Source organism: Mobula birostris, chromosome 11 (assembly GCF_030028105.1).
Source record: "Mobula birostris isolate sMobBir1 chromosome 11, sMobBir1.hap1, whole genome shotgun sequence".
Classification (NCBI taxonomy): domain Eukaryota; kingdom Metazoa; phylum Chordata; class Chondrichthyes; order Myliobatiformes; family Myliobatidae; genus Mobula; species Mobula birostris.
Window position 1 is genome coordinate 53766010 of NC_092380.1, and position 21916 is coordinate 53787925.

General features: G+C 41.7%; 1 protein-coding gene across 1 annotated transcript in view; it reads left to right on the forward strand.

The window, feature by feature from the left end:
• The window catches only part of LOC140205083 (N-acetyl-beta-glucosaminyl-glycoprotein 4-beta-N-acetylgalactosaminyltransferase 1-like), an 872662-nt gene that overhangs the window by 454550 nt on the left and 396196 nt on the right, over positions 1-21916 (forward strand). The gene's annotated exons all lie outside the window — the stretch shown is intronic.

A 21916-nucleotide genomic window follows, 5' to 3' on the forward strand; every position in this document is an offset into this window, starting at 1 on the left:
CAAACTCTACCGGTGTAGTTGAAAATTGGAGGGAAATTTTCATTCTAAAGAAGAAATTTCTACATGCTAGGACTTAGCTGCTGGCCTGCCACTTTGCTGTTGTTGTAAATGTTGCAAAAGGTGGATTGTGTAGGTTAGAAGTGAATTAAATTGTGAAGATTTCATATTTGTTGTGGTTTTCTCATTTAGTTATTTATTATGCTGTTCTTTTTTATATTTTGTTAACCCCCGTGTTTTATAGATATATCTGACAGTCCAATCTTCTGAGTCATTTCACTGCACTAGTGCAATAATGGACACAAAAAAGTTCACCTTTACAAGGAAAGCTACTTATCAATGGGATTTTACATTGATTGGTGATCCAAGTTGTCCTATTCCATTGTGCCTAGTCTGTGGCAAACAACTTACAAACGCAGCAATGGCTCTAGCTGTCATAAGGGGCATTGATGGTGGTTCCAAATGCAAGACACAGACACTGAAGTACTAGGAACAGGACAAGGTTTATCAAGAAAGCAAGAGGAGTAAGGAAGAAACGACACTGGACATGGACACAGGCCCTGGACGAGACAAGGACACCGGGCCTGGGCTAGGACTAAGACTAGGAAAGCGGGACCAGGACAAGGGACTTAGAACTAGGAGCCTGGGCTAGGACTCCAAGCCAGAGACTGGACAGGGACCCGGAACCTGGGTCTTCACTTGGGCTCGAACTCCGGATCTGGGCAAGGACAAGGTGTGGCTACAGGACTGAACGTGGAACTCCTGCACAGGACGAGGCACATGGACAGGACAAGAACACAAAGACTTGACTTGGATAGGATGAGGTTCTTGGACAAGGCCTAGACAAGACAAGGTTCTAGAATGTGGCTTAGACTAGACGAAGTTCTTGGACATGGCTTGGACTAGACGAAGTTCTTGGACATGGCTTGGACTAGACGAGGTTCTTGGACGTGGCTTGGACAGGACGAGGGAACTCTGGGACTGGATTGGGTGATGTACTCCTGGTCTGGGCGGGGTAGTCCTGGGCAGGACATGGAACTCCAGGGCAGGACTTGGGTCTTGGACTAGGGTAGGCTTGGCTCTTGGACTCGGCTTGGTTAGGCCTTTGGGTACAGAACTAGGATTCTTTCTTGAAGCGCAGGGCCGGGACCCTTTCTGGGATGCAGGGCCAGGATCTGTTCTAGGACGCAGGGCTGAGGTGACTGCTGAGGTTAACTGCCAGGGATTCAGATGGGGAGGGGAAGGGAACAGTCCAGCAGTGAATCCTTGGTTTGCAGAGGTATTTATGTGTCAGCCCAAAATGAGAATCAGGTGACTCAATTAAGGCACCCAATGGAACAAGGGAAAAAAGGAAAACCCGGAATAAGAACCAATGAACCGGAATGCGGATTTCATGGACCGGACCACAACACTAGAAAAATTGAAAAGACGCTTAACTACAAATCACAGCCATGTTACATGTAAAAGTGCTGGTTATTTTAAATGGCTATTGGAATCTCAAAACAGAGTAAAGCTCTTGTTTAGATTAGATTATGAGGACACTTAGTCCTCATTTATTGTCATTTAGAAATGCATGCATTAAAAAATGATACAACATTCCTTCAGAACGATATCACAAGAAAACATTCTGAGTCACAGTCAGTAAAAAGATTCCGTAAGCAAGTTACTTAGTAGCAGAACTTATTACCCGGAAAAGAGAAAGTCACACATTTGATGTGAACCTAATAATGCCAGCATGTAAAATTATAGTGGGTAAAGTTCTAGTGGATAAAATTTTAGTACAAGATGCAGTATGAGAAAATGAAAAGGTTTCACTCTCAGACAGTACGATAAGTCAACGTATTGAAAACCTGTCACCTGATGCTGAAGAGGTTTTGTGTGATAAACTGAAAAACAACAGCTTCTCTATCCAGGTTGATGAGTCAACAGATTAAATTTCATCAATAAATGTCATGTTGTAGCATTTGTAAATGGAGACATTCAAGAAAACTTTTTCTGTTGCCAAGAGCTGCCCAAAACAAGCAAAGGCCAATCTTAATGTTTTGTCTTCATACCTGGAAACAAATGTTCTCACTTGGAGGAATTTTATTGGCAACTGTGTTGCTTTGGCTTATGGTTTTTAGTAACTTCACAATTCAACGTTATCAATAATTTTTCATGTCGGAAATATTATTAATTAAAATAAATTTACGACATTTAATTAAATCTACTGAGCCTACTTTTCATCATCATCATCAGGTGCCATGCACAGTTCGAGCTTTGACTGCCATGGCCCACACACTCCTTTTTCGGGTCAAGTGGATCAATTCATTGGTATTCATTTCCAGTTTGCTGGCTGCTGTCTCCATCATCATTTGTCTTTGTCTTCCTCTTGCTTTCTTCCCTTCAATCTTTCCCATAATTACCGTGCATTCTAACTGCTCTTTCCTAATCACATGTCCAATGAAGTTACGTTGCCTTTTCATTATCTCATACATTATTTCTCTTTTTGTGCTTGCTCTGTTCATAAAATCCTCATTAGATATTTGTTTTGTCTATGATATTCTTTGCATCCTCCTCAAAAACCACATCTCTGCTGCTACAATTTGTTTCCTCATGTTAATAGATATTGTCCACATTCTGAGCCATATAACATAACTGGATAAACGTAACATTTCAGTACTCTGAGGCGGGTTGTCATGCCTAGTTTACTGTTGGTCAGTATACTCTTCATTCTCGTAAAGGTGAATTTTGCTATCCCTATTCTTCTTTTAATGTCCAAGTCGCACCTGCTATCTGATGTCACCCAGCTTCCTAAGCAGCAAAAGTTCTGTACTTGTTTTATGTCTTCCTCATTTATTCTCAGCCTGCAGATAGGATTCTCCTTCTTTTTGGATATCACTATACATTCTGTCTTTTTGCAGATGATTGATAGACCCATTTTTGCACTTTCTTCAACAATTATATATATTAAGTTGTGTAGTTCTTCCTCCGTACTTGCAATTAACACAGTGTCATCTGCATATCTGAAATTATTGATGTTTTCTCCACCTACCTTTAGAAGAAATAAATCCAAGTTTGGCTTAAGCCAGTTATTTAACCAAAATTTATTATGTTTGCCTTATGAGTTTTTAAAATTTATGGAAGGGAAAGAAAGATATTATTTTTAAGAAAGGTAAGCTAAGCTTAACCATCTTTTTTGTTTTCCAAGAAAGGTTGGCTTGAAATCCATTCTCTACTCAAAAGAGTATTGACAATTATTTTTGGATTATTGTATCTACAAATGACTAATCATGCTAAGTACCAGAAGCTGTAGATATAATAACTTTTTACGCAGAGGTTCCCTGAGACTTGAAAATTATTTCAAGGGTTCCTTCAGGGCAAAAAGGTTGAGAAAGGCTGGCTTAGATATTGCAGTACAGAATAAAACTGCAGCATCTCAGCCTGTGAGGTACTTTTGACACGTACTGATTTCAGCCAAACTGACTTGACGGTATTAGGACAAATCCAAGCCTACTTCAGTTCATTCACAGTGTTATACCCAAATGGTCTTGGAATTCTGGCTTGAAAGGGTTATTTTATCCAAACACATCCCATTTCCACCAGGTAGGTCTGATTAGATTTTTTGTGCTCATTCCCTGCATCAAATGTAATTAACTGAAGGGCCTGAAAGAGCATTTGCGTTTGACACAATGGTGCTACTGGTAAAGCAACCACCTCACACCTCCAGCCACTTGGATTTTATTCTGACTTCCAATATTTCATGTGTGGCATTTGCGCATTATCCCTGTGACCTCATGGAATTCCTCCCACATTCCAAATGCATGCTGTTTGTTAGGTTAGTTGGTTAATGTAAGTTACCTTCTGTTTAGGTGCCTTTTGGGAGAATCAGGATGGATATAGTTACTGGCCATGTGAGGAAGAGTAGGATACAGGGACATAAAGCCTGAGATAAAGAACGGGATTGAGAAGATCAATTTCAAGGCCAGCATATACTGAATGGGCTGAATGTTCTCCTTGAAACTGTAAGGGAAGTAAGACCTCCCTCCCCCCCTCCACTCCACCCACTACAGATATTTATCAAGAGTGTTGAGTATGCAGGGCCCTTAGCATTGTCAGTGATCCCTCCATCCATCAAACAATCTCCTTAGCTCCCTACCATCAGGCAGGAGGTACCGTAGCATTAGGATGAGAACTGTTAATACAGGAAACAGCTTCTTCCCTCAGGCTATAAGACTACTGAACACCTGCCACCAATCAGGTCTTATCACGTATGAATAGTCAGTTGTGTTATACTGTTTACTTTTTAAAGTTCAAAGTAAATTTTATTATCAAAGTAGATATATGTCACCATATACAACCCTGAGATTCATTTTCCTGCAGGTATACTGAACAAATAGTAATTATAACAGGATTAATGAAAGATCAACTAGAGTGCAGAAGACAACAAACAGTGCAAATGCAAATATAAATAAATAACAATAAACAATGGAATCATGAGTAAATGAGACAAAGAGTCCTTAAAATGAGATCATTAGTTGTGGGACTGTCTCAGTGATGGGGCTAGTGAGCATAGTTATCCTCTTCTGTTTAAGAGCCTGATAGTTGAGGAGTAGTAACTGCTCTTGAACCTGGAGGTGTGAGTCCTGAAGCTCTTGTACCTTCTACCTGATGGCAGCAGTGAGAAAAGAGCATGACCTGGGTGGGGAAGATTACTGACAATGGATGCTGCTTTCCTATGACAGTATTTAATGTAGATGTGCTCAATGGTTGGAAAGGCCTGTATTGTATATGCACCGTATTATTTGTTAATTTATTTGTGATAATGTTACATTATGTGTTATTTCAGTGAGTTATATGTACTGTGTTGTGCATCTTGGTCTGGAAAAATGTTGCCTCGTTTGATGGTATACATGAGTATGGTTGAATGACAATGAACTTCAACTTGAAATGGTCAACAAAACTATGTTAACTTCCAGATAGCAGAATCCTTCCAAACCAGTTGCCCAGGCCATTTGAAGATGTATACCATGCAATTCTATATATAAAATCATTGGGTGCGAGTATTGATGACAGGGCTACCAGAAATTCAAGAATGTCAGGTGACGGAAGTGAGCCTAGTTGATATCACTAAGGGGAAGGTGCTTGGGAAGCTGGAAGGTCTAAAGGTAGTTAAGTCACATGTACCAGATGAACTACACCCCTGGGTTCTTAAAGAGGTAGCTGAAGAGATTGTGAAGGCGTTAGTTGTGATCTGTCGAGTGTCACTAGATTCTAGAATGGTTCCAGAGCACTCAAAAATTGCAATTGTCACTCCACTCTTTAAGAAGGAAGTGAGGCTGAAGAAAGGAAATTATAGTCCAGTTAGCCTGACAAGATGTTAGAGTCCACTGTTAAGGGTGAGGTTTCAGGGTACTTGAAGACACATGACAAAATAGGTCAAAGTCAGCATGGTTTCCTTAAGTGAAAATCTTGTCTGACAAATCTGTTGGAATTCTTTGAGGAAATAACAAGCATAATAGGCAAACAAGGGTCAATAGAAACTGATCAACTGGCTGGTGTGTTCACTGACATCTTTAATTTCTCACTTCAGCAGTCTGAAGTACCCACCTGATTCAATAGGCATTATACTGGTACCTGTGAAGAACATGGTAACCTGCCTCAGAGTACAGTAGCACTTACATCCACAGTGATGAAGTGCTTTGAGAGGTTGGTGTTGACGCACATCAACTCCTGCCTGAGAAGCAACCTGGATCTGCTCCAATTTGCCACTGGCAATGAAATGCCGTTTCATTGGCTCTTCACTCAACCCTAGAACATCTAGTCAGCAAAGATGCATACATCAGGATGCTCTTTATCAACTACAGCTTGGCATTTAATACTATCATCCCCACAAAACTCGTCAATAAGCTTCAACACCTTGGTCTCAACACTTCCTTGTACAATTGGATCCTCGAGTTCTTCACTTGCAGACACCAGTCAGTTCAGATTGTTGACAACATCTCCTTCACAATCTCCAACAGCACAAGTGCGCCACGAGGTTGTGTGCTTAGCCCCCTATTCTGCTTGTTTTATATGTATGACTGTGTGGCTAAGCACAACTCCAGTGCCATATTTGCTGATGACACTGCTGTTGTTGCCCAAATCAAAGGTGGTGATGAATCAGCATATAGGAGGAAGATTGAAAACCTGTCACTCAATTTCAGCAAGACCAAAGAGCTGATTATTGACTTCAGGAGGAGAAAATCAGAGGTCCATGAGCCAGTCCTCACTGGGGGGATATTAGAGGCGGAAAGGGTCAGCAACTTTAAATTCCTCGGTGTTATCGTTTCAGAGGCTCTACCCTGGGCCCAGCACACAAGTTCAGTTATGAAGAAAACATAGCCTCACCTCTACTTGGAAGTTTGCAAAGATTCAACGTGACATATAAAACTTCGACAAACTTCTATAGATTTGTGGTGCGGCGTATATTAACTGATTGCATCTGGGTTGGTATGGAAACACCAATGTCCTTGAACAGAAAATCCAGCAAACATTATTGGATATAGCCCGGTCCATCACAGATAAAGCCCTCTCCACCACTGAGCACATCTACATGGACAGTTTGTATTCTTTTGCACATTGGTTGTTTGTCTGTCTTGTTGTGTGCAGTCTTTCATTGATTCTATTATGTTTCTTAGATTTTCTGCGTATGCCCACAAGAAAATGAATCCCAGGTTTGTATATGGTGATGTATATGTACTTCGATAATAAATTTACTTTGCAGTTTGTATTCTTGGAGATTTAGAAGGCCTTTGACAAACTGCCGCATAAGAGGATGCTAAATAAAATCTCTTGGTATTACAGAGAAGATATTAGCATATATAGAAGATTAGTTGGCTGGCAGGACACAAAGAGTGGAAATAAGAATGGGAGAGCCTTTTCTGTTTGGCTTCTGATGACTAGTGGTGTGCTGCAGGGTTCTGTTTTGGGACTGCTTCTTTTAATGTTATATGTCAATGATTTGGATGACGGAGTTGATGGCCAAGTTTGGGGACGATACAAAGATATGTAAGGGGCAGGTAGTGTTGAGAAAGCTGGATGTCTGCAAGAGGACTTATTTAGATAGGAGAATGGGCAAAGAGGTAGCAGATGCAATATAGTGTAGGGAAGTGTATTGTCATGCACCTTGGTAGAAGGAATAAAGGTGTAAACTATTTTCTAAACAAGGAAAACTTCTAAAAATCAGTGGTGCAAAGGGACTTGGGAATCCTTGTGCAGGATTCCCTAAAAGTTAACAAGCAGGTTGTGTCTGTGGGAAGGAAGGCAAACACAACATTCGCATTCTTTTCAAGAGGACTGGAATATAAAAGCAAAGGTAAGATGCTGAGGCTTCATCAGACATTGTTCAGACCATACTTGGAGTATTGTGAGCAGTTTAGGGCCCCTTATCTAAGAAAAGTTGTGCTAACATTGGTGACGATCCAGAGCAGGTTCACGAGAATGATTACCAGAGTGAAGGGGTGTTTGATGGGTCTGGGCCTGTACTTGCTGGAGTTCAGAGGTTTGAGGGGGAAATCTCATTGAAACCTATTGATATATTAGAAGAATGGATGTGGAGAGGATATTTCCCACAGTTTGCAGTCTAGCACCAGAGAGTACTACCTCGGAATATAAGGATCTCCCTTTAGAGCAGAGATGAGGTGGAATTTCTTTAGCCAGAGGGTAGTGAATCTGTGGAATTAATTGTCACAGACAGCTGTGGAGACCTAGTTCTTGGATATATTCGAAATGGAAGTTGATAGCTCCTTGATTAGTCAGCGCATCAAAGGTTATGGGGAGAAGGTAGGAGAATGGAGTTTGGAGGAATAATAAATCAGTCATGATGGAATGGCGGTGCAGACTCAAAGAGCTGAATGGCCTATTTCTGCTCCTATACCTCATGCTCTTATGGTCTTATAACACCGATCCTTAATTATGCTTCAGATGCTGCTGTCCTGAACCCCCGAAGTCTCTGAGCTGAAGGTACTCCCTGTGAAGGAGATCAGCATCAAATGTTCAAGGCAGTATAGTGTGCAAGTTGGAGAGGAGATTGGAGGCAGTGGCGCAGGGTGTCAGGGTTTTAGTGGTTGCTGTGAAGAGGTGCCTGAGTGAGCTGCTGTAGTGCAGATTGTGAATCTCAGTCATAGTGAATGCAATGGAACCTCTGTGCCTTTGTGGCTCTGGAAGTGAGAGGTCATGGTAGTCGCTGGGCTGCAGGTCGGGTGTTGCCTTGGCTGATGCTGAGTTTCTCGTCTGTTGTTGGAACTGTATTATTGAAGAAAATGTAAACTGCTTCACCTCCCTCTTGCTTGTCTATAACCTCAGGCAACAAAGGTTATGGGGAGATGGTCTGAGGCTTTGAGGCATCACTCCACACAAAATATCTAGCCTGTGGTCTGTCTTTGAAGCTGGGCCATGAATGTAATTGGTCCTTGTATGTTTCTGGTCAGTGGTTACGGTCAGCATGTCAAATATTCAGCTATGTTAATATTGCTGATGTTTTGGAGGTGGTCATTTCTACGTTAGTCATTGTGAATGTTAGGGTTGCAGATGTAGGTCATGCATTTTTCATGTATATGTTTTGCCATTACTGAGGATAAGATGTTTACGGTGCTTCCTCCACTGTCTCATTGTTTGACTGCTCACCGTCACTTCTATGTGAATAGGATTGCATAAACTGGAGCTATAGCACTGAGCTATTTCTGAGGCATTCTTTGCAATGGGCATTGAACCGTCCTAAAGTACTTTGTGTGTCCTTGATACGAAGGGCAGCACAGCGCTGCAACTAATCAAGCTGTAGCCTCATACTGCTGGAGACCCAGGCTCAATCCTGACTCTGTGTTCTGCCTTCGAGGTGGAGTTTGCATGTTTTTTCTGTAAGTATGAGGGTTTCCTCTAAGTAGTCTGGTATCGTTCTGGAAACTAAAGTCGTGAAATCTGCAGGTTAATTGGCTGGTATAAAATTGCCCCAAGTGTATTGGTGAATGGTAGAATCTAGGGAAGCTGACAGGCTGTAGGGACAATGGAATGAATGTAGAATGAGTGTAACTGGGTGGTTGATGGTCGGTGTGGAACTAGGGATTCGAAGCATTTGTTTCTATGCCGTGTGTCTCTATGAGTCTATGATTCTACCCATTTAAATAAACGTAGAGTGGTACTGACAAACTAAAGGAGAGGAGTCAGTAGTAATGAACAGTTTGCCATGACCCTTCATAGATTACTGTTTCAATGTGGGAGACAAACAGAGGCACTTCCTCCTGTCTACCTGTGCACTCTGGGATAGGCTGTATCTCATGGAGACTAGGGTCTCACCTGAGAGGCTTGGCTGCATTATGTTCTTGCTTGACTGGCATGGGAGCGATGTCCTGTAGTACAGTCAAGTCCAAAAGTATTAATGAAGGATTAGTAGGAGAAATATTGATTTGGAATCTTTGGAAAATGGACTAGCATAGAATTAATAGCACAAAACTAGGTCAGAGTGACAAGTGAACAGTTTGCCATTTAAATCCACATGAACCTTTTCTCGTTCTATTCACCTTATCAGATTACTTTATGTTCATTTCCCCTTATACATTTAGAGGGATTAAATTTATCCATACTTTTCCCTTCAACAATCTCATGTGGTAGAATGTTCTGTAATCCCATCCCTCTCCGAATTAGCTGCTGAATTCTTTACTTGATGGTAAGAGGATTGATTATGCTCACATTTAGCTCTGAGGGCAGCCTGCAGCCACCTGCTCACTCTGCAGCACAGTTCCAGCCATCGCACGGCCACATTGAAATCTCATATAGAAATAAGCTGGGTATTAGTTGCTGACATATCTGGTACCTGATGCACTGAGCAGCTCTCAGATGAAACCCATTGCCCATGCACTTCATGATGCTTGGGGAAGCTCAGCCCTCAGAAATGGAATAATTGGCATGCAATAGGCTGTGAAATTTGGTGTTTTGTGGCAGCAGCACATTGCAAAACATAATAATAAGTATAAATTTCAATTAGAAATATATATCTCTATTTTAAATTATTGTAAAACGAGACTAAAAACTGAGAAAATGTACAATGAGATAGTATACATGGGTTCATTATCCATTCAGAAATTTGATGACGGTGGGGAAGAAGCTGTTCCTGAAATGTTAAGTGTGTCTATTCAGGCTCTTGTAACTCCTCCTTGATATTAGCAATGAGAAGAGAGCATGTCCTGGACGATGGATGCCACCATGTTGAGGGTGTCCTTGCTGCCGAGGAGGTTGCTGCCCATGATGGAACTGGCTGAGTTTACAACTTTCTGCAGCTTTTTCCAGTCCCTCCATACCAGACACTGGTGCAACCAATTAGAATGCTCCTCTCTGTAGAAATTTACTAGTCTTTGGTGACATACCAAGTCTCCTCAGTCCTAATAAAATATAGCTACTGTTAAGTTTTGTAACTCCAAACCATAAAACTAAATGAAAGTTAAACCTGGAGCCAGGAATAATATGTATGCTTGTTTGTTTCATTTCACTTTAAGTGAGGCACAGTGGCATAATGACATATACCATTCATGTACTTTTACATATAGTATGAATTATATAACCAACAAGGAATGCTTAATCAAACAATACAGAGTATTTATAGCATTACTCTAATATTACTGAAATATTAAATGCACAACACTCCTCCCTGCTTAGCTCATGTTCTGGGGTTTCCTCTGTGGTGGTTGTGGGAGATGACTGTGGAACTGCAGGAAGTGGTCTGATTGCTTTGGACATCTTTCCTCTGGACGTGTTGGAATGCTGAACAGAGCTTGGCAAGTTGCTCAATTTGCTGATCTGTCCCAAGGTACCAGACAAAGCTTTGAGCCAATGCTTTCATTTTAACCATGCCTAAATGATCGGCATATAGCTCCTCCAATACTTTAGCTTTCAGCTAGGATGGCACAACAACTCTCAATCCCCAAGCAAAGCAACGCCCGACAAGGGCAAGTTCATTCCAATGCTAGTAAAAATGGGGAAACTTGAGTTTATGCTGTGTTACGTACCCCGTAACTGGGTTGCCAAATCAGCAGAAATGGACCACTTAGTTGGAGTCTGGATTACTGGAACTAAGAAAGTTTTATTAAAGAAATAAGTAACACAGTACTCTGATCATAAGGATATAAATGCAACAGGTTAGCAATGATAAAACACACATGTACACAGAACTAGGGTAATAGGAATCAAACAAGCTCTATCGCAGTCTAGGGGTAAAATGATCAGTCTCAAGTGACGCAGAGTTCAGTTCAGCTGAGTACAGTTAGCAGTAATCGCTGTTGTGCCGTTGGAGAGAGAGAGAGAGAGAGAATATGCAAATTCTGGTTCACACAGACCTTCGTTCTTCGCAGTTAGCTTTCGGGCGAACCCTTTTCTGTCTTCTGTGGTCACCGACTGTGACCCCTCTGTTCCGGATACGACCGTTCTTCCGCGGTGAACCCGGCACCCAGGCAAGGGCGGACACACACACCAGGTTCCCGCTGATCGTACCTTTTCACCCTGTGCGTCTATTGTCAGTCCCGCGACCAGACCTCCAAACTCCACCAACTTGTGGGGGCACACCGCTTTTCCAGGGTCTCGTTATCTCATGATCTCATGGTGTCTGTTGTGCCTTAACGAACCTGTTCCTTTTATCCCTTGCTGGAGTATTGCCTGTCCATCAAACTTCAAACCGTTCAGGTTCAAAGCAACTGGTCTGTCAATACTCGGAACTGTGTCTCTTTTCGTTAATCTCTCTCCTCTCTCATTAACATTTTGAACGCTTCTCCCTTTGTCTGTCTTATCTCTCTCATCAATTTTCTGATAACTTGGTTTTTCATCACAGCTGCATGTTCCAGCCATTTTGGGTGGCCATGTTGACCTGAGACAGTGTGGGGTCTTTTCTGGTTTCCTTTGGATCATCTCTGCAATTATAGGGAGACTTTTGATTTGCATGAGGGAGAATACGTCAAGAGGAGTGTCCTCTTTTGTAAATTTTTCAGATACTTCTGAAGGGTAAAACAGACAATCCATCAGCATTTCCATGATTGGTTGTCCTTTTGAATTCGATCTTGTAATTGTGTCCTCCAAGAAATAGAGCCTATTTCTGCATTTGTGCTACTGCTGTTAGTGGAACAACCTTCTGTGGAATGAAAATGGACACTAGTAGTTGATGATCCCGCATACCAAGTACTGATTGAAATGTTTTACACCTCAAACCAGACTCAAGCCCTCAGTCAAACTGTGCATAATTGTTCTCCGCAGCAGTAAGGGAATGTGATGCAAAGGCTTATGGGGTGTACACTTCCATCACTCATAACATGTAATATAACTGCACCTACACCATAAGGCAAGGCATCACAGGCAAGCTTCTGTAGACAAGGTGGATCATAATATGTAGCACAGTGCCTGATGTCACCTTTTGGAAAGCCACCTCACACTGCTTTGTTCATTGCCATTCCGTCCTGATCTGCAGTAATGAGATCAAGGGGTGGAACACAGTAGCAAGGTTTGGCAAGAACCTGTTATACTATTTGACAAATCCGAAAAAGGAATATAATAGTGTCATGTCTTTTGACCTTGGGGCATCCACCACTGCTTGAATATTCTCAGCACTCTTGTGAATCAGTTGTGTGACCACAGTAAGTAATGTTTGGTTTGAAAATTCACAGTTGCTACCTCATGCTCTGATCCCTAATTTTCTAATTTTGTGAACACTGTCTTGAGGTTTTGGAGATGTTCCTGTCATCCTTACTGGTAACAATGATGTCATCCAAATGATACTGAGTGCCTGGGCAGCCTTGTAGCACCTGGTCCATGGTTTTCTGCCAGAGTGCAGGAGCAGGTGCAGATGCTACTACAAAAATAAGCCTATTATAGTGATAAAGCTCCTTGAGAGCACTAAACTCTTTTTGGGCTTCTGGCCAGGTACTGTTATCGATTTTAACTTATGTTTCAATGACAAACTCTGCCAACTTCATCAGGGATGATGCCTTGGCATATCTCGTCCCCTGGTATTTTCTGCCTGTTATCCACCTCTCCTGATTGGTTAACCCTCAATCCCAATTGGTGTCCCACCTAGTTTGCGATTGAATTCCAGTCCTTACTTAGAGCAAGTTCTTCATCTTCGTTTAAATTCTTTTCCTCTAGTTTTATTTCAATGGCTTCCTTCACCAGGTGGTCCAAAAGCCATTGGCGTGGCACAGTAGTTTTGTGCCCTTGAAGTCAACCTAATGGCCATTGCGAATGTAATGATCTGCTGTTGTTGATGTCTCTGGGTAACCCAAACAGATACACCTCCTGTGCTCCTTGATGCAGGTTTCCACTGTGCATCCCGTCTGACCGATATATGTTGCTCCGCATTCATGGGGAATCCTGTAAACGCCAGCCGTCCTGAGTCCCAGGTCATCTTGACCCACCCGCATAAGCTGTAACTTGAGCTTTCTCACGGGTTTGTGGATACCCCAAGCTTATGCAGGTAAAGCCCACCCAACCATTGAGCACATCTACATAAAATAGCACCAAATGGCACTTGCACAGTTTGTGTTCATTGGTCCTACTGTTCTATAGACTTGCTAAGTATGTCCACAGGAAAAAGAATCTCAGGGTTGTATATGGTGACATGCATGTACCCTGATAATAAATTTTACTTTGAACTTTGAACTTTGTACTGGGACTACTAGTGTTGCCCAGGAGCACCATTCAAACTTGGAAAGGGTTCTTTCAGTCTCCATGCAATCCAGCTCACTGGCTACTTCATCACAGATGGTATGAGGAACTGGACAGGCTTTGCAAAACTTGGGTGTGTACCCTTGATGTTGTTGAGTTTTCCAATTCCATCGCTGAACATTGCTGTGGCATCATCTAGTACCTTTCTTAGTTCAGTTTTGATTGACTTTTCTGCAGGGGATGTGGCATTTGAATGGCGGATGGATCTCCAATCAAGTTGTAGTTGTCTCAACCGAGCACAACCCCACAATGATGGCCCTCCTGTTTTTACCACATAAAAGTCCAATGTGGTTTGTATCAATGTTCCTTTGATACAAAGATTTCAACTGCTCTTTCAAATATGAGTTGTGCTTCAGTCAGGGGCTGTTTCTGAATGCTTTGTTGTAAGATTCCACAGACTAAACAATCTCTCACTCCATCATTAAGCCTATCTCTGAACTGACAATGCTCGGACTATCTTTTCAATTCAGTCACAAAGCTGAAATGGACTAGCCTTCATTTTCATTCTACTTATGAAACCTAAATCAATCTGTGAGCAACAATGTTTTCGGTTTCAAATGTTCCTGGATTACTTTTTATATAGGCATCCATTAGTCTCGTGAGACCACGGATTTGCGCCTTGGAAGGTTTCCAGGGCGCAGGCCTGGGCAATGTTGTATGGAATACTGGCAGTTGCCCATGCTGCAAGTCTCCCCTCTCCATGCCACTGATGTTGTCCAAGGGAAGGGCATTAGGACCCATACAGCTTGGCACCGGTGTCATTGCAGATCAATGTATAGTTAAGTGCCTTGCTCAAGGACACAACACGCTACCTTAGCCAAGTCTCAAACTAGCAACCTTCAGATCACTAGACGAACGCCTAACCACTTGGTCACCTGCCAACACACGGATTACTTTTAGGATGTTAGCCAAGCTCATTGTGACTGGTTTGGTTGGAGCAGTTAAAACTGGAAGCAAACTGAATGCTTTCCCACCTATTACACTCAGCAGAACTGGAACTTGTTTCTTATTGGGTATTTCATTTGCTTCAACCTACTGCTCAATTTGCTCAGTGTACATCACCCATTTATCATTTGTGCAATCGGATGTGTCTATCTTTCCAATGTAGTCAGCCATTTCTACTTTTTTAATTTGTGGTAACTCATGAATTCATACATTTTTGCCTTTTTATTTAAACTTAACTGTTTCCCTCTCCCCCTTGCTAAGAGACCTATGCAGCTCTGTTAGTTTTTAACTCAAATATCTTGCAGTGCTTCAGCATGTAGGTGGTCATCTTGGGTTCATTTAAAACATCCTTGTCACTACTGTTATGTTTTGTAACTCCAAAACATAAAACGAATTGAAAGTAAAACATGGAGTCGGTAATAATGTGTATGCTTTTTAGTTTCGTTTTACTGTAAGTGAGGTATGCACATAATGACATAGTGATGTAATGATGAATGCCATGCACGTACTTTTATATGTAACTCGTAATGAGTTATGCAAACAACAAAGAATGCTTAAACAATACATTTACAATGTTACTCAAATATTACTGAAATATTAAATCCACTGTCATGCCTTCTTTGTAACTGCATCAATAAGTTGGGTCTAGGATAGATTTTCAGAGATGTTGATACCCAGGAACTTGAAATAGCTCACCCTTTCCATTGCTGATCCCTTGATGAGGATAGGTGTGCATTCCCTCTTGCCACTAACCCTGTATTCTGCCTTCAAATTCAACCTGCCAAAATGAATCACTTCATAATTTCTGGATTGAACTCCATTTGCTACTTCTCAGCCCAGCTCTGCATCCTATCAATGGCCCATTGTGACCTTCCACTACCTTCTACATTATCCACAACACCTCCAACCTTCATGTCAACTGCAAACATACTAACTCACTCTTCCATTTTTTTCACGCAAGTCATTTATAAAAATCACAAAGGGTAGGGGTCCCAGAACAGATCCCTGTGGAACACTATTGGTCACCAACCTCCAGGTGGAATACATTCCATCTACAACCATCCCATCTTCTATTAGCAAGACAATTCTGAATCCATGCATCTAGACTTTCTGAATGAGCTTACCATGGGGAATGTTATCAAACACATTCCCTAAAATCCATGTCCACCACATCTTCTGTTCTGCTTTGATTGATATGTTTTATTACTTAATCAAAGAATCAATCAGGTTCATGAGACACACCTGCCCCCTACAAAGCCACATTGACTATTCCAAATCAGATGCGGCATTTCCAAATGCTCGTAAGTTCTATCCCAAAGTATTCTATCTACTATTTGCCCATCACTGATGGAAAACTCAGTAGTCCAAAAAGAGTTATCCTTATTATCTTTCTTGAACAAAGAAATAACATCAACCGCCCTCCAATACTGTGCACTATTCCTATGGCCAGATATAGTCTTGGTTCTCCTGAATTAAGTGTCGCACTGCACAATGCTTACGCCCCCTCATGCTCTTGTAGCTCAAACAACAGGAATTCTGCAGATGCTGGAAATTCAAGCAACACACATGAAAGTTGCTGGTGAACGCAGCAGGCCAGGCAGCATTTCTAGGAAGAGGTGCAGTCGATGTTTCAGGCCGAGACCCTTCATCAGGACTAGACTGCACCTCTTCCTAGAGATGCTGCCTGGCCTGCTGTGTTCACCAGCAACTTTTATGTGTGTTGCTCTTGTAGCTAACTGATTTAAGTAACTGGCAAGTGGCAATGGAGAAATGACTAATCTTCTTGGAGTTGGTCATTGGGGAGCTTTATTGTAATTCGCGACTTCTACTCTTTAAAGTAATTGTTGATTAGAACATTGCCTGTCTCTTCAACTGAACCCTCAGTGAAGTAGGATCCTCATTTGAACTGCAGGTGATGAGCTGTACTCTCCTGCATGTCCAGACAGTGTCCTTCCCTTTCTCATTGATTTTATTATTATTTTCCTCTCCTTTGGAACATAGAACATCATCATGGGACAGGAGTACAGACGCTACAGCCCACAATATTGAGCTGAGCTAACTGAATTAATAATCTAATCCTTTTCGGCCTACACAATGCCCTTGTCCCTACATTCTCTGCACATTTGCATGTTTATCTAAGCACCTCTTAAATGCCCCTATCATATTTGTCTCCACCACAACCCCTGAATTCTTCCTCCATTACCTCCTTTTCTTGCCGCTAATTGGTCAAGAAAATTTACTTCATTGGATTAGTATTAAAACTGCACATAAAATGGGAGTGCATACCACATAAAAAGAAATACTGATTCATCTAATTAAATTTCTACTTCCTTATTCTTTCTCCTAGACTTCTCAGTTTAATCAATAACCTCAAATTTTGATAGAGGACATCTGACTCACAAGTGGAAATTATTTATGTAAATCATGAACTATATTGTTCACAGTGCTGATCCCCGTGGAGCACCAATTCCCACCTACTACCAATCTCAATAACCCATACCATTTTGCTCAGTGTTTAATCTGTTTTTTGTTTTGTAACCCAATGACTCTCACACTATTACTTGTCCCCACTTGTGCGTGCTTTGACTATTAATTATGTCTGTGTTCTACTTATTAAAGGGATTTAGAAAGCACGCATAGCATTATAGGTCCACAGAGAATTGTGAGGAACTGCTCAACAAATTTATAGAACTGAAATAGAGAGGATTAATTGGGAGCAACTGTGGCAAAAGACGTGACAACATTGATGTTGGGTGCAGATAAAGAATGAATTTCAATTTTATGATTTGGATGCTTCCAACATTTTTCAAAAGCTCAAAGCAGTAAACCTTTTCAATAAGTGCAGTGAATCACGTAGAAGCTAAAATACTGTCAACTTGCATTTTTATAGCCTGTTTAACATAGTATTATATCCTCAGGAAGTTTCATGGAGTGTTATCAAACAAGATTTAACATGGGAGATATGTGGAAAAACAACAATAACCATTAATACAGCACAGTTAAAGTGGCAAAAATATTCCTAAGCACTTCATGGGAGCGTTATCAAACAATAAAACAAGAAGCCAAGCTGCAATGGAGATATTTAAAGCAATGGCTGAAATCTCAGAAAAGATATGAAGGATGAAAATAGTAGCAAGATTGCACAATGGAATTTCATAGTGTAAAGCTCTGACAACTGGAAGTGGATCCAGAGCATTTAGGGATGCTTAGCTGGGGTGAGGGGTGGGGGAGGCAGATGTGTAGGATTGATGTCTAGAAGCTGCTTTGCAAATATCTTAAGAGTATCACATTGTGGGAAGAGATAGAAAATGCAAACTGTAAAAAGGTTAGAAAACTCAGATGGGAATTTTTTAAAAAATACAAGCATTGCTTAACTGGGTTCCAGCATAGTCCTGGACTGGAGTGAGTTATGACAACTCAGCTTTGATTCAGGAGACTAGCGAAGGTGCATTGGAATATTCAGGTAGAAGTAAAAACATTCCTGTGTCGTACCCAATAACATGACTGTGCATTTCATCTTAATACAACACTGAAACACCTTTTCTTTTGTGTATTTCTGAAAATTTATTATTGTTTACTTTGAGGAAAATCAAATACACATGGAGGGAGGTTATACTTCAGTTAAATGCTGCATTGGGAATATTATGTACTGAAATGAGAGAGGCTCAACAGGAGTATAGAAACTTTGAGGGGCACCTCAAAAGAGTGTTTACAAGCGCTAAGTGGGAGAGAAAGGGTGTTACAGATCTGGAAAATAGTGCCTCAGAGGGTGAAGGATGTAGATAATCTCAAAGTACTCAAGATGTTCTTGGACAAGCACCTAAAATGGCAGACCTAAAAGGCTCAAGGCCCACTGTACTCTGTAATTAAGGTTGGCGATGAAAGCTAAATAATTTATTTCACACAACACACATAAAAATTGTTGGTGAACGCAGCAGGCCAGGCAACATCTATAGGAAGAGGTACAATCGACGTTTCGGGCCGAGACCCTTCGTCAGGACTAACTGAAAGAAGAGATAGTAAGAGATTTGAAAGTGGGAGGTGGAGGGGGAGATCTGAAATGATAGGAGAAGACAGGAGGGGGAGGGATGGAGATAAGAGCTGGACAGGTGATTGGCAAAAGGGATGGGAGAGGATCATGGGATGGGAGGCCTAGGGAGAAAGAAAGGGGGAGGGGGGAAGCCCAGGGGATCGGCAAGGAGTATAGTGAGAGGGACAGAGGGAGAAAAAGGAGAGGGAGAATAAATGAATAAATAATGAATGGGGTAAGAAGGGGAAGTTGGAGCATTAACGGAAGTTAAAGATGTCAATGTTCATGCCATCAGGTTGGAGGCTACCCAGACAGAATATAAGGTGTCGTTCCTCCAACTTGAGTGTGGCTTCATCTTGACAGTAGAGGAGCCGTGGGTAGACATATCAGAATGGGAATGGGATGTGGAATTAAAATGTGTGGCCACTGGGAGATCCTCCTTTCTTTGACAGACAGAGCATAGGTGTTCAGCGAAATGGTCTCCCAGCCTGCGTTGAGTCTCGTCAATATATAGAAGGCTGCATTGGGAGCACCAGACGCAGTATATCACCCCAGCTAACTCACAGGTGAAGTGTCGCCTCACCTGGAAGGACTGTCTGGGACCCTGAATGGTGGTGAGGGAGGAAGTGTAAGGGCATGTACCTCTTCCTATAGATGCTGCCTGGCCTCCTGCGTTCACCAGCAATTTTTATGTGTGTTGCTTGAAATTCCAGCATCTGCAGGTTTCCTCGTGTTTGTGTAATTTATTTCACAACCATATTTCCTTTAGATAGTGTGAGCTTTTGCTTTGAATCACTGGTTATGGTTTGATACTAAGCCTTTTGAGAGACAATTGTGAGGCAGCCTTAGTAGTGTCCAACAGAGTCTCACCCAATTGGAGCAAAAACTGCAAATACTAGACACCCAAAACATAATAGAGAATTCTGGAAACACTCAGCGGGTCAAGCAGCATCAGGGGAGAGAGAAACAGGCAGATCCTTTATCAGAACTGGACAAGCATGGTTTAAGGTCCAGAGCTGAGAGGGGATGGGGTTTGGCGTTGGAGAGAAAGAAGTCGCACAGCACCTGGTCCAAGAACCGCTACTTCCCTGCAACCATTTGGTTCTTGACGGACTGGCAAACCCTAAACAAAACAGTTTAGCAAACACTATGAACAATTTGATCACTTTGCACTAAAATTAATAATAGTGTTTTAATAGTGTTTCTTGTAAAACTTTGTATCATTTATGTTTCTTGTGAATGCTACTTGAATGATGCTATGTGCTTGTGATGCTGCTGCATACAAGTTTTTCTTTACATCAGGGCATACATATACTTGAGCATATGGTAATAAATTCCACCTTGAATTTTGAAGTCTGTGATATATTGTATACCAGTGTTGTCAAGGTAACAACTGGAGACAAAAAAAAGCAAAAAGTAAAAATTGATTCCAAGAGAGGTAAAAAGATGGATGCCTGGAATTGTTTAATTCAGTATTAAATCCCAAGAACTTCAATTTGTCCAGTTGGAGGACCAGGTTTTGGTCCGCAGCATCTGTTGAGCATTGTAGGATCAATACAGGAAGATGAAGACAGAGATGACAGATTGAGAGTGGGGTGGAGAATTAAAGTGAAGGGATATCTTCACTTTAATATCCCTTATGGACTAAATGGAGGTATTCTAGAAATCAGTCAATCTTCATCTAGTTTCTCCAGTGTAGAACTGGTATTGATTTGTTATGTGGAATCACTGCAAAAGTCATAAACCCCACAAAGACAGTGCCAGAGGTCAGTTTGCTCAAGACTGGTAGAGTTGTAACAAAACTATTCCAATACCATTGCATATGGTACATATGTATGTAATCATAAAGCTACAGAAAACAGCATAATACAGTGTTTCAATATAAAGATGGTGAAAAACAATTCATTACAATTAAATATCGGCGTACCTTAATTCCCTTAATATCAGTTTAATAGGCCGAACATAGAACCTATTTATAACAACTCCATTGTTTCCTTACAACATGAAAGATATTTAGTTAAGCCACTGGCAATGCCAGCTCATAGATCAATGTTATTCCCCCTTCCCTGTAAGCTATTCTCTCAACGTTCCCTTTAACTCACCCCAGATTTTACTTTGTTATGTCTGTACACAACTAAATATCCATTAAATAAAAGCATACACGTGAGAGATGGCTTTAAAATGGTGTATTCATATTGCAGCGAGAGAGAGAGAGAGAGAGAGAAAGAAAGAGCAATCCACATGGGCAGACAACAGATTAATATGTAGCGTGGGGGTGTTGTCATTGCTCTAAAAGAAATAGATCCATACATTACAGTCCCTCCCTCTTTAGATTAAAGCAACATAAAACTGTCTATGTGCAAAACCTTGAATTTCCTTTTCATAAACTCATATTCCAAATAAACATGCTTCCACAATAACAGTGCATAACTAACTTCATAGTTCTGAGGGTTTAGTCTTTTGGGTGGTGCTCTGTTTCTATCAGGATAGCGCCTCTGGACCTGTGGAACAGCATCCTGTTTGGCAGGTGTCTTGTCAACAATAAACTCCTCATTGCGCCACACATCAAAGTTGCTGGTGAACGCAGCAGGCCAGGCAGCATCTGTAGGAAGAGGTGCAGTCGACGTTTCAGGCCGAGACCCTTCGTCAGGACTAACTGAAGGAAGAGTGAGTAAGGGATTTGAAAGTGGGAGGGGGAGGGGGAGATCCAAAATGATAGGAGAAGACAGGAGGGGGAGGGATGGAGCCAAGAGCTGGACAGGTGATTGGCAAAAGGGGATACAAGAGGATCATGGGACAGGAGGTCCGGGAAGAAAGACAAGGTGGAGGGGGACCCAGAGGATGGGCAAGAGATATATTCAGAGGGACAGAGGGAGGAAAAGGAGAGTGAGAGAAAGAATGTGTGCATAAAAATAAGTAGCAGATGGGGTACGAGGGGGAGGTGGGGCCTAGCGGAAGTTAGAGAAGTCGATGTTCATGCCATCAGGTTGGAGGCTACCCAGACGGAATATAAGGTGTTGTTCCTCCAACCTGTGTGGCTTCATCTTTACAGTAGAGGAGGCCGTGGATAGACATGTCAGAATGGGAATGGAATGTGGAATTAAAATGTGTGGCCACTGGGAGATCCTGCTTTCTCTGGCAGACAGAGCGTAGATGTTCAGCAAAGCGGTCTCCCAGTCTGCGTCGGATCTCGCCAATATATAAAAGGCCACATCGGGAGCACCGGAC